The following is a 13,012-nucleotide window of genomic DNA, read 5'->3' on the forward strand; positions in this document are numbered from 1 at the left end:
TGCTAGTCCCTAGCAATTTAAGCGTTAATAGCAACACAAAACATATTGATTAATTTAAATAGAAATGTAATCAAAACTATCCAAGTGTTTAAATTAAATTTGAAAACTGTCAAAGTAATATCAAGATCATTATAATTATAATTTATGAAATAATATGAACTGATCAATTCAAAGCTTATTTTCAGGAGTTAAATGTACATGGCCTTCAGAAATTCCTACTAAGAGTCTCAACTCCATATCCTCACATGTTAATAAGTGTTTCAATTTATGGGAATGATTTCTCTCATGAAGTTGGAATACAGATAAATGCTCAGGAAAATGGTTTACAGAATGCAGACAGACAAACGAGCCAAATTAATCAAAAGATAGGAAATCCATAGATTCAAAATCCAGTTGTTCTTATTATATATTTTTTTCCTGATTTTTTTTTTTACATCATGGAATCAGACTAAGTTTATACTTCTTGACCACATATTTATTTAATTTTTACAATGTATTTCTCTCTTTCTTTCTTTTTTTTTCCTTTTTTTATTTGTATTTTTATGAAAGATAAATGGGCCGCAGCATATAACTTAGAAATTACATAAATCTTCAACATCTTTCTTTTTTTTTCTTTTTTTTTCTGGAAATATCAATTTTTTTTCAAAATAAGAACACAAGATCTAAAAAATAGATAGCCTCTCTGATGATCAATAAAGGCTCGCAAGCTATTTTCTCAATCCTCTCCAATCACTCACAAAATATGTGTGAGTTTAAAAAATTTAGGCACTCTTATCAGGTATATCTTAGGCCATATACTTTAATAACTGATTTTATCACAATGGTTAATCATTCAAAAAGATTTCATAAATCATATTTTTATAGTGATCAAAATATTAAAATTGACTTTTTTTTTCAAATAAAAATTTAACATCCTTAGATAGTTTATTACATTTTCTAATCTAAACCTTTCAAACATGTAATGTAGGATATTTTTGCAAAAATTACTAAGATACAAACAATAAACATGTTTTTATTTTAAAATAATTTTACATGTTTTTATTTTAAAATAATTTTTTTAATTATTTTTTTTAATTTTTAAGTTTGTTGTCCCCCCCAATCAGAATATGACATTGTCTCTAATGTCAAAATAACTATTAATAAAGAGTACATAATGAAAGAGATATCACCTGGAATTTTATTGAAGATAACAAACTGAAACAAACGCAAACCAATCCATGATTTTTGAATCAATGATCCAACTTTATTTTCTTACTGCTTGATTACGACTAATTGATATTTGTTATCATCGGATCAGGCTTATGAACAAAAGCTTCCAAATCATCAATTAATTGGTCGGCAGTCGAAGCACAGATGAGCATCCGTCGTGAATTTTCTGAAATGAAATTTTGTTCCACAGCTTTATCAAGAAATGTCGACAAACTGTCATAATAATTATTGATATTCAACAAGCCCACAGGTTTATTATGGATATTAAGTTGTGCCCAAGAAACAGTATGAAAAATTTCTTCTAATGTACCATAACCACCTGGTAGTGCGATAAAAGCATCAGAATTTTCAATCATTTTGGTGATTCTTTCATACATAGAAGAAACTTTTAATTCCTCCCCAATCGTAACACCTGTAATATTTCCTTCAGCTAAAGCTGTAGGAATAATACCTAAAACCTGACTACCTTCAAGATTAGCAGATGTTGAAACAGATCTCATTAACCCAATATTACCTCCCCCATATACCAAGTGAATTTTTCTCTCAGCCAATATCTTTCCAAGTTTATTCGCTTCTTCTACAAATACTTCATTTTTTCCAGAACTCGACCCACAAAATACACAAATATTTTTCAATGTTTGTGCAGAGGATCCAACCATGTTTTTAATTTCTTTTTTTGTCTGCGAAAATAGAGAGAAAGATGAGAGATTTTATAGGGGTAATATGTTAACATGACAAAACTATGGGTCATAGCTGTAAGCAGAATAAACAGTAAAAATAATAATGACACACATGCATATAAACAGTAGTGTGATTGTGGCTCACAATTTTCCTCTTGTTTTACGTCCAAAAACGACTTCAACGTCTTCTATGAGTCGAGGATATGCGTCCCATCCAATTTTCTTATAAATTGGCAAACAGGGTCTTTTTTAGTCGGATTCCCAAGACTATGACGCTCATCTTGAAATTGTTTCCATAAACGGAGAAGTTCAATTTGCACATGTCCACTAGAATGCGTCTCAAGAGTCAATAAGATGTTATCTAAAGACTCCTTACTCAGCCCATTCTTAATGAAACCAATTTTATCTTCTCTGTTATCGGAAACACATCCCAAAGATCTGCATCGTTTGTCACAAGACCATCTTGCACACTTATGACAAACCCCTAACCTTTTGGCCCTTCGTTTTTTCGCATTAAGTGCTTTTTCCTAATCAGAACAAATACCGAATGAGCAATGATTGTGGAACTTCTCCTTCTAATCGGACCTTAGCTTCTATTACAAGACGAATATCTTCTGGAATTCCTTTTTGCATTAACAATCTCAATCTTTTACACCTACCTTCATAAATTTTTCTTAGAACATTTTCAGAAACAGAAGGAAAATATTTAGAAATTTTTGAGAGATTTTCATCCATTTTGAAAAGAAAAGAAATGATTTTTTTTTATTTTTGTATCAGCAATTGTGGGAAACTGATTTAACCGACTATGAGAGTCACGGAGTACCGTTATCCGCCATTTAACCGGGAAAATAAAAAGATTAAGGAAACCTGAAACAAACAAAATTAAATGCAACATAAAAATTTAAGGATCAGAAAGTGAAATAAAATCTTCCTGAAAGATTTCATTTTCCAAAAATGGTTTAAACATTTGTCCATTCACTTTAAAAACATCACCATTTTTAGGATTTTCAATATCCACAGCTCCATAAGGATACACATGCTTTACAACATATGGGCATGTCCATCTTGATATTAATTTTCCTGGGAATATGTGAAGTCGAGAATTATAAAGCAAAACTTTTTTACCAATCTCAAAAGATTTTCTAAGAATTGTTTTATCATGAAATGATTTGATTTTTGTTTTATAAATCCTTGAATTCTCATACGCATCATTTCTGAATTCATCAAGTTCATTAAGTTGCAATTTGCGCAATTTGTTGCAATCATCCATGCTTGAATTAAAAGTTTTGATCGCCCAATAAGCTTTATGTTCTAATTCCACAGGCAAATGGCAATGTTTTCCGTAAACCAACCTATAGGGAGACATATTCAATGATGTTTTAAAAGCTGTTCGATATGCCCAAAGTGCATCATTAAGTCGCAGAGACCAATCTTTTCTATTTGAGTTAACAGTTTTTTTCAAAATTTTCTTTATCTCCCTATTAGCTAATTCAACTTGTCCATTTGTTTGAGGATGATAAGGAGTAGTTACTTTGTGAGTAATACCATATTTTTTCATTAATGAAGCAAATGATTTATTAACAAAGTGAGTTCCTCCATCACTTATCATGGCTGGAGGAATTCCAAATCTACTAAAAATATTTTCTTTCAAAAATTTGATGACGATTTTATGATCATTTGTTCGACATGGAATTGCCTCTATCCATTTGGAAACATAATCAACTGCAACTAAAATATACAAGTATCCAAACGACGGTGAAAAAGGTCCCATAAAATCAATTGCCCAACAGTCAAATATTTCAATTTCAATGATAGGATTCAAAGGCATCATGTTTCTTTTTGAAATCGCACCCAATTTTTGACAATTTTCACAGATCTTGCAGATTTCGTGGGTATCTTTAAACAAAGTGGGCCAATAAAATCCACACTACAAGATTTTTGCAGCCGTTTTCTTTGAAGAAAAATGTCCTCCGCATGCTTCTGAATGAAAAAATTTAATGACACTACTTACCTCATTGTCGGGTATGCAATGTCGAAAAATTTGATCTGGACAATACTTGAACAGATACTGATCATCCCAATAAAAGTTTTTTACCTCATTCAAAAATTTTCTTTTATCTTGGGAACTCCATTGCGGTGGCATTTTTCATGTCACAAGAAAATTTACTATGTTAGCAAACCAAGGTGTAGTAGTAACTGAAAATAGATGTTCATCAGGAAAATTATCGTTAATTGGTGTCATTTCACAAGATGATCATGTTACTAGTCTCGATAAATGATCGGCTACGACATTCTCGGTTCCTTTTTTATCTTTGATCACAATGTCAAATTCTTGGAGCAACAAAATCCATCGTATCAGTCGTGGCTTTGCATCCTGTTTGGTCAACAAATATCTAACAGCAGAATGATCAGCAAACACAATAGTCGTTAATCTAATCAAATAAGAACGAAATTTATCTAATGCAAATATTACATCAAGTAGTTTTTTTTCATTTGTGGAGTAATTCATTTGAGCATTGTTTAAAGTTCTACTTGCATAATATATCACATAATGCTTACCGTTTCTTCTTTGACCCAGTACTGCACCTACTGCATAATCACTCGCATCGCACATGATTTCAAATGGTAAAGACCAATCAGGAGGTTGCATGATAGGAGCTGATGTTAAATGTCGAATGATTTTATCAAAAGCATTTTGACAGTCTTGAGTCCACTCAAATGCAGTGTCTTTTGTTAAGAGGTTACAAATGGGTTTAGAGATTGAACTAAAGTCCTTTATAAACCTCCTATAAAATCCAGCATGTCCCAAAAATGAGCGAATTTCTTTAATGGTTTTTGGAGGGGGTAAATTGGCAATGACATCAACTTTTGCTTTATCAACTTCAATTCCATGAGATGACACGACATGTCCCAAAAAAATTCCAGAAGTAATCATGTAATGACATTTTTTCCAATTTAAAATAAGACCTTTTTCCTCGCATCTTTTTAAAACTTTTTCCAAATTTTCAAGACAATTATCAAATGTATTCCCAAAGACAGTTAAATCATCCATGAAAATCTCCAAACAATTTTCAACCATGTCGCTAAAAATGCTTAGCATACATCTTTGCAATGTTGCTGGGGCATTGCATAATCCAAATGGCATCCTTCTAAATGCAAATGTTCCAAAAGGACATGTGAATGTAGTTTTATCTTGATCTTCGAGTGCAATGAGAATTTGATAATAACCTGAATATCCATCAAGAAAATAGTAGTATGGATGACCTGCTACTCTTTCTAAAATTTGATCCAAAAATGGTAATGGAAAATGATTTTTTTTAGTGGCGTCATTTAATTTCCTATAATCAATACACATCCGCCAACTAGATGGGACTCGACTTGTTAACAATTCACCTTTTTCATTTTTTATCACTGTGATGCCAGATTTTTTTGGAACTACTTGTGTTGGGCTTACCCACTTACTATCAGAAATAGGGTAGATAATCCCAACATCAAGTAGTTTGAGAACTTCAGTTTTCACAACATCTTTCATGTGTGGATTTAATCTCCTTTGGGGTTGTTGAGATGTTTTTGCATTTTCTTCTAAGTGAATTTTGTGAGTGCAAATTAGTGGATTAATGCCCTTGAGATCTTTTAGTGTCCAACCAATTGCATTTTTATGTCTTTTAAGCATATCAACTAATTTACCTTCTTGATCACTTGCTAGTTTGGAAGAAATTACCACTGGATATGTTTCATCTTCTCCAAGAAATGCATACTTCAATTCTTCTGGCAAGGGTTTTAACTCCAATATGGGTGGTTCGTCTTTGTTCTCTTATTTTGCCTCAAATTCTTTCTCTGATCCTGGTAACGAGTGTTACCTGATAAAATCATCAAGATCAATTTCAATATTTTCTTTAACATTTTCAATTGAACAAATATCGAATTGATCACGAGTACTCCCTTCTTGAATGTTTTCTTCCACAAGAGTTTCAATAAGATTTTCATCTTCACTTTCATCTCCTTTGTCATGTGGTTGCTTACAAAGATTAAAAACATTGAGCTCTAAGGTCATGTTACCAAATGACAACTTCATTATTCCATTCCTGCAATTTATAAGAGCATTAGAAGTTGCTAAAAATGGACGACCCAGAATTACAGGAATTGCATTACAAGCTTCGATAGGTTGTGTATCTAAAACTATGAAATCAACAGGATATACAAAGTTATCAACTTGGACCAACACGTCTTCTACCATACCTCTTGGCACTTTAACAGATCTATCAGCAAGTAAAAGTGTTACCGAAGTAGATTTTAACTCGCCTAGATTGAGTTCTTGATAAATTGAATATGGAAGTAAATTCACACTAGCTCCAAGATCAAGCAAGGTTTTTTTAATCTTTCGTTCTCCAATAATACATGAAATATTAGGACAACCAGGGTCTTTGTATTTCAAAGTATTATTATTTTGAATGATTGCACTTACTTGTTCGGCTAAAAATGCTTTCTTTTTCACATTCAATTTTCTTTTCACAGTGCACAAGTCTTTCAAAAATTTGGCATATGATGGTACCTGTTTTATTGCATCTAATAAAGGAGTATTAACTTTTACTTGTTTAAAAATATTATATATATCAGAATTCAAATTTGATTTTTTTTGTATTTTTCAATGCATGAGGGAATGGTGATGACACTGTCTGTTGAACCTCCTCTTCGCAAGTTATGGGTTCCACATCCTTGCCCTTTGGAGTTGATTTATCATCATCTTCACAAGGTTCAGGAATGGATTTTTCCACAACCTTACCACTTCGGAGGGTAATAACAGATTTTACCTGATCCATCGGTTGAGTTCCAGAAGTTCCAGTTTGTGAATGATGATCTTTGGGATTAGGCTGTGGTTGTGAAGAAAATTTACCTTTTTCATGAACATTAAGTGCAGATGCAAATTTAGCAAGAGTATCTTTCAAATCTGTCATGGTTTGAGCAGTTTGAGTATTGATAGACTCTTGCTTTGCAATGAAAGAATTCACTAAATCTTCCAAATTTCTTTTAGGTGGAGGAACATAAGGTGCATAATTTTGAAAATTTTGTTGAGTTTGAAAATGTGGTTGCGGAAATTGTGCAGCATTATCATTCCTCCAACTAAAATTTGGATGATTTCGCCAACCTGGATTGTAATTTTGAGAAAATTGTTCAAAATTTGGCCTTTTGAAATTGTTCAAAACATTGACTTGTTCATGGAGACATTCTTTAAAAGAGGGCAAAGTGGGATAATATTTTGTAGAATGATCACTTGTATCACAGATGTGACACGCAATTTCTTGAATAGCTTTTAACTGACCATTTTTTTTCAATTCAAGTGCCTCAACTTTTCTTGCCAAAGAGGTAAATCTAGCTTGGAGATCATGTTCATCTTTGAGGGTGTACATACCTCCACCAGATGTGGGAGATTGAATCTTGTTTGATGGTTCGATTGTACCTATAGTGTCCCAATTTTGAGCATTTTCAGCTAATGAATCGAGATACTCAATTGCCTCATTTGGATCTTTATCTTCAAATGTTCCATTACACATAAATTCAACCATTTGCCTATCTTTAGGTGTTAAGCCTTCATAAAATTGAGAAACAACTCTCCAAATTTCAAAACCATGATGTGGACAAAGATTAAGCAATTCTTTGTATCTATCCCAACATTGATTAAAAATTTCTCCTTGTTTTTGAGTGAAAGTGATGATTTGCCTTTTGAAAGAATTTGTTCTATGAGATGGAAAAAACTTTTTCAAAAATTGTTGTTGCAATTCATCCCAAGTTCGAATGGATCCCGATCTAAGATTTTGTAGCCAAGTTTTAGCTTTATCTTTTAAAGAAAAAGGAAAAAGCTTAAGTCAAATGGTGTTCATGCTACAATTTAGATCATTATATGTGTTGCACACTTCTTCAAACTCTCGTAAATGCATGTATGGATTTTCAGAATCTAAGCCATGAAAATTGGGTAAAAGTTGGATAATACCAGGCTTAAAATTGAAATGAGATGCATCAGGGGTGTAATGCCCGAGATTTTGATTATGTTAATCTGGGATTATTGATTATGAATTGATGTAATTATAGTCGGGCCATTCCGAGACCAGATTGGGCAAAGAATATGGAATGTATAAATTTGGGCCGAAGGTGCGGCGCCCGGGCGGAAGTTTTTGACCGCCCGAGCGCCATTGTCTAATGGAATAAACCCGAGCACCTCGCGCCCGGGCGGAAGTTTTTGACCGCCCGAGCACGATTGTATATTATGCGAGGGCCGAACCTTTCTCGCCCGGGCGGATATTTTTGACCGCCCGAGCGCGATTGTATATTATGTGAGGGCCGAACCTTTCTCGCCCGGGCGGATATTTTTGACCACTTGAGCGCGAGACGTGTATTACAAAGGGTGATCCACTTGCTCCTTGCATGCATTGATATATAATGATTTGTCTTCATGCCTTCAAACATTCAGAATTCATGGGAAACGAAGAAAGGAAATCGAGAATCTTTCAGAAAAATCCTTACGCCTGTATATTTAAATCCGTCCGTTAGATTTTGAATCCGACTTCAGTACCGGGTTGCTATCGACGAGAGCTACAACTGGACGTAATTTTTATTAAGTTTTGATATGATTTGAAATTATGATACTGCCAGAATCAGATATGATCCATATATGTTGTTCTTGAGATATCAGATATTGTATAATCGAAATCGGATCAAAGAACAGACTGTTTATGCAATTGTTATGAATTTTCAGAGTTGATTTGATTGTGATTAGACCGATTTGATATCAGAATTATGTTGTTATCGATCACGAGATGTTGGGATTGATATTTGATTAATACTGTATCGCTGGGTATATTGATATTATTCAGATTTGGATCAGATGAGTTGTTGATTTGTATATACTGATATTGTATCGCCGGTATTGCGAGATTGTACAGAGTTGAGATTATGATCTGTTATTGTTAAGATTTCGGGTTGTACTGATACTGATTATGAGCCGTGTTATTATATCTGTGATGTTGAAATTGACAGGGTTATTGAGATGGTATTGTTATGCCGTCGAAACATCAGTAGATTGATATTAATCAGATTCGTTTGATTGAGATTGTATCGTTGACATTGATCAGATTATGTCTTGATTTGCGTATTGATCAGAACAGGCCTTGAATTGAGCTGTATATTGACACAGTCTATTCGATATTGTCATTTCAGATTTGATATAGACAGATTTGACTTCAATACTTCGACTTCGTCAGACCGAGAAGAGAAAGGTATAAATTGATGTTGATGCGGGATTGCACAACTCGAGTTGACTTGACTTGAGTTTCCCAAAATCACATACTTTACCTTATTGCATTGATATTTGCAATTGAATGAATTTGATATCTGTGATCTATTGATTTATGTATTGAGTCATAGGCGGATGCGCCTAGTTGTAGACGATTGATTTCGTGACAGGAGTGCCTGATAGTGATGGAATCGTCACGGGCACATTGCACATTGTCACGGGATAGTGATTTGGCGAAACTGCCAAAGTCTGTGACGGATAGGTCAAGACACCAGATGTTTGGTCATATCGAAGTGGATAGAATTGGAGTTTCTTCTATTACTGATGTTCGATATGGAAAGGGCCAAAGTCCGTGAATAAGAACGTACCACCACCCCGATCGGGAGTGTAGGTGGGTGTATGTTCTTATTCAGATCGGGATCCCTAGATTAGGATGAGTCGAGTCAGAGTTTAAGAATCACGGAGTGTGATTCGGAGTTTGTATTGATTCATGTTTCTGATTTTGATACATGTTATGAATATTTGTTTCATGTTGTTATATTTGTTTATATGAAATGCATGTATACATGATTTATACTGGGAATGTAATTCTCACCGGAGTTATCTGACTGTTGTCTTGTTTGTATGTGTGCTTGACAACAGGTGGGACAGGATCAGGAACAGGAAGAGGATGAGAGATTATAGTTAGCGTGGAGATCCGGGCCCAGAAGCAAAATAGGATTCAGCACTGGATGTATAGTCATTGAACCTAGTTGAGATAGAGACATGTAGTACATATTTTGTACGTTGATATTGATATCTATATCAGATAGATTACATTACGTTTCCGCATTTATATTTAAAAAGAAAAAAAAAATTAGTCTCACTTTTCTTAATTGTTATATTTGACATTAATAATGATTAAGACATGAATTAGCGTCCGGGTCCCCTTGAAAAACTAGACATGAAGGTGCACTAGTACGTGTAGGATTCATGTGATCTCTAAGTGTTCTTCGTCTATCATGATCATGTTGAGATTGAATTTCACATTCATTTTCTTGGATGGGTTCTTCCGCCATGTTTTGTAAAAATAAAGGGTTATTTCGAATGAGTCGACCACTAAGTGTACGTGACCAAATGCTCATGCAAATGCAAATGCAAAAGAATAAAAACACACAAAAGCAATAAAAATTCAAATAAAGAAAAATAAACTATAAACAAAATTAAAAAGACTTGAAATTAAATTTTACTTCCCCGGCAACGGTGCCAAAAACTTGTTGCGACTTTGATTGTTGCACTCCCAAGAGCAGGTTGTCAACAAGTAGTATAATTCGGTGAGTCCGAATATCGTATCCACAGGGAAGCTAAGGTAATTACAAGTCCACTACAATGTCTTTTTGTTTTTGTTTTTGTTTTTTTTTTTCTTTTAATGGTTTGAATCTTTAATTGGTAATTTTTAATTGTTCAAATTTTAATTTAAGTAGTTGAGATTAAAAGATCCACTCTTTGTATTTTAATAAAGTTAACATTAATGAACATTATTGAAATCCACTTAATAAAATGATTCCAATATATATTAAATAATCATATTTTTATTATGTTATATATTATAATCTTATAAATATATAATATATACCAAAACTTGTAAATGTTGTCAAATATTTATTGTGCTATATATATATTTGTAAACACTAAATCAAGGTTCCCACTTTAAATGGTTGGTAAAACCAAACAAACATTTAAATGGTACCAAGAAATTAATATTATGATATTAATATATAATAAATCAAGGCATCCACTTTAAATGGTTGGTAATACCAAACTAACATTTAAATGGTTCCAAGAAATTAGTGTAACATATAGCAACAATAAATAAAAACTCCCACTTATAAGTAGGGTATAATAATACTTAAAGAAATAAATATAACATAAACAATAAATAATGATTAAATAATATAAGACATAGATTCTTACCTTTTAATAACATTATTATCATGCCAAGAGTTTCACCTTTTCATCTCAACTTTGGGAAGTTAGCTACTCATTATTCAAAGTGTAAAACTTTGAATATGAATTTAACATGCTAATTATATTTAAATGAAGAAATAAAGGAAAAACAAAGAGAAAAATATTATGAACTCAAAGGTTTGTTCATAAAATGAGGGGTATCTCAATACATTACAATGCACCCCTATTTATAGCCAAATTTGGGGAGACAACCACAAATAAAATATTATTTTTTACACATAAGTCTTCACTGATGTTCCAAGAAATTAATATTTTAATACACATCACTTTTGAAAATATTCCCATCTGAATTTTCTTCTCCACATAAAATAAAACATGTAGATATCTGAGTTGTTTGAATTGTGGTATTTTTTTAACCATTTGACCAAGTAATTCGAGAGATATGGTCAAAATACTAGAGAATGATAAAACTGTCACTTCTTTGGTAACTTTAATTGTTGCTTAATTTGATCTCATTTGTGAGAAGATTTTTATCTCATGCTTGCCACCAATATTGTAGATATTAACATCAACTTTCTACAGGCCCAAGAATCATCTTAATCCCATTTTCAACGCCAAGTTTATTCTTGTTTTATCGAACCTGTAAAAAATAGTAAAAACTTATAATTACACAACAACTTATATTTTATACAATTTATTATAAAACATATAATATTTAAACATTTAATAAAATAAAAACTATATATTTATATTATAAAACATTTAATTAATATACAATTTTTTATCTTTATCATTGTTGTGTTTGTATGTGTGCATGACAATAGGTGGGACAGGATCAGGGTCGAAAAGAGCATGATAGATCGAGAATAGAGTGGTGATTCGGGCTTAGAAGTAGAGTTGTTGTTCAACACATGACATGTAGTTGATAAACATTAGTTTGTTATGACTTTATTTTGTACAAGACTTGTACTTTTGATCATGTGTAGATATTGAACTTGATCTTGTAATTTGAATAAAATGGGACATAACTTGTTGTAGAAATTTGTACACTTGTTTATAAGGTGTTCAACATTTTTAAAAAAAAATTTTTGCAACCTAGTTTATTTAATTGATCCATTTAATCCCAACGATGATTGAGAAGAATGAGTTAGCTTCCGGGTCCCCACATATACAGATCACATACAACAGTGAAATACTCGTACGTAAAATATCGTTTTCATGAAGATGCATAAAATTTAACCATAAATGTTTTCAAAAACCTTTTCATGATGCATAAACTTTAAACATAAACATTTTCATATCATCTTCAACATATTCATATACATATTATCATCAACAAACTCATATACATATTATCATCAACATATACGTATTCCTTTTTCCTTTCGTTGAATTCAGATAGTTAATTGTGACTTTCGTTTTCATCTATGTCTACGTGTTGGGCGATGGATCCATCTACATGTAACCACAGTACTGGGCGGTGGAGACATCAGCAACACTGTCACCGGTCAACTGAGCATTGGCCTATCATATTCTCATATGAAAATACGATCGTCGGGGCTCCCTCGGGGGTCTTCTCCCATAGACGGGCTCCCTCGGAGGCCTTTTTCCCATAAATGGGCTCCCTTTGGGGTCAACACAACGACAGGAAAGTCAGTTCGACTGATCCAAGTCTGGGTTTCTAAAGGACTAATCAGTTCAGGACCAAAATAGATTTGTTTACTAAATTTATTTATTATTTATGATTGCAGGTTATAGGAAAACTGATCAAAAACTCGGTCTGGTACTTGGACAGTGGATGTTCAATACACATGACTGGAGACGCAAAATTAATATCACAGCTGATCAAGTACTCAGGTCCCAAAATCGGTTTTAGAGACGCCTCTCA

Source organism: Primulina tabacum, chromosome 17 (genome assembly GCF_025594145.1).
Source record: "Primulina tabacum isolate GXHZ01 chromosome 17, ASM2559414v2, whole genome shotgun sequence".
NCBI classification, from domain to species: Eukaryota; Viridiplantae; Streptophyta; class Magnoliopsida; order Lamiales; family Gesneriaceae; genus Primulina; species Primulina tabacum.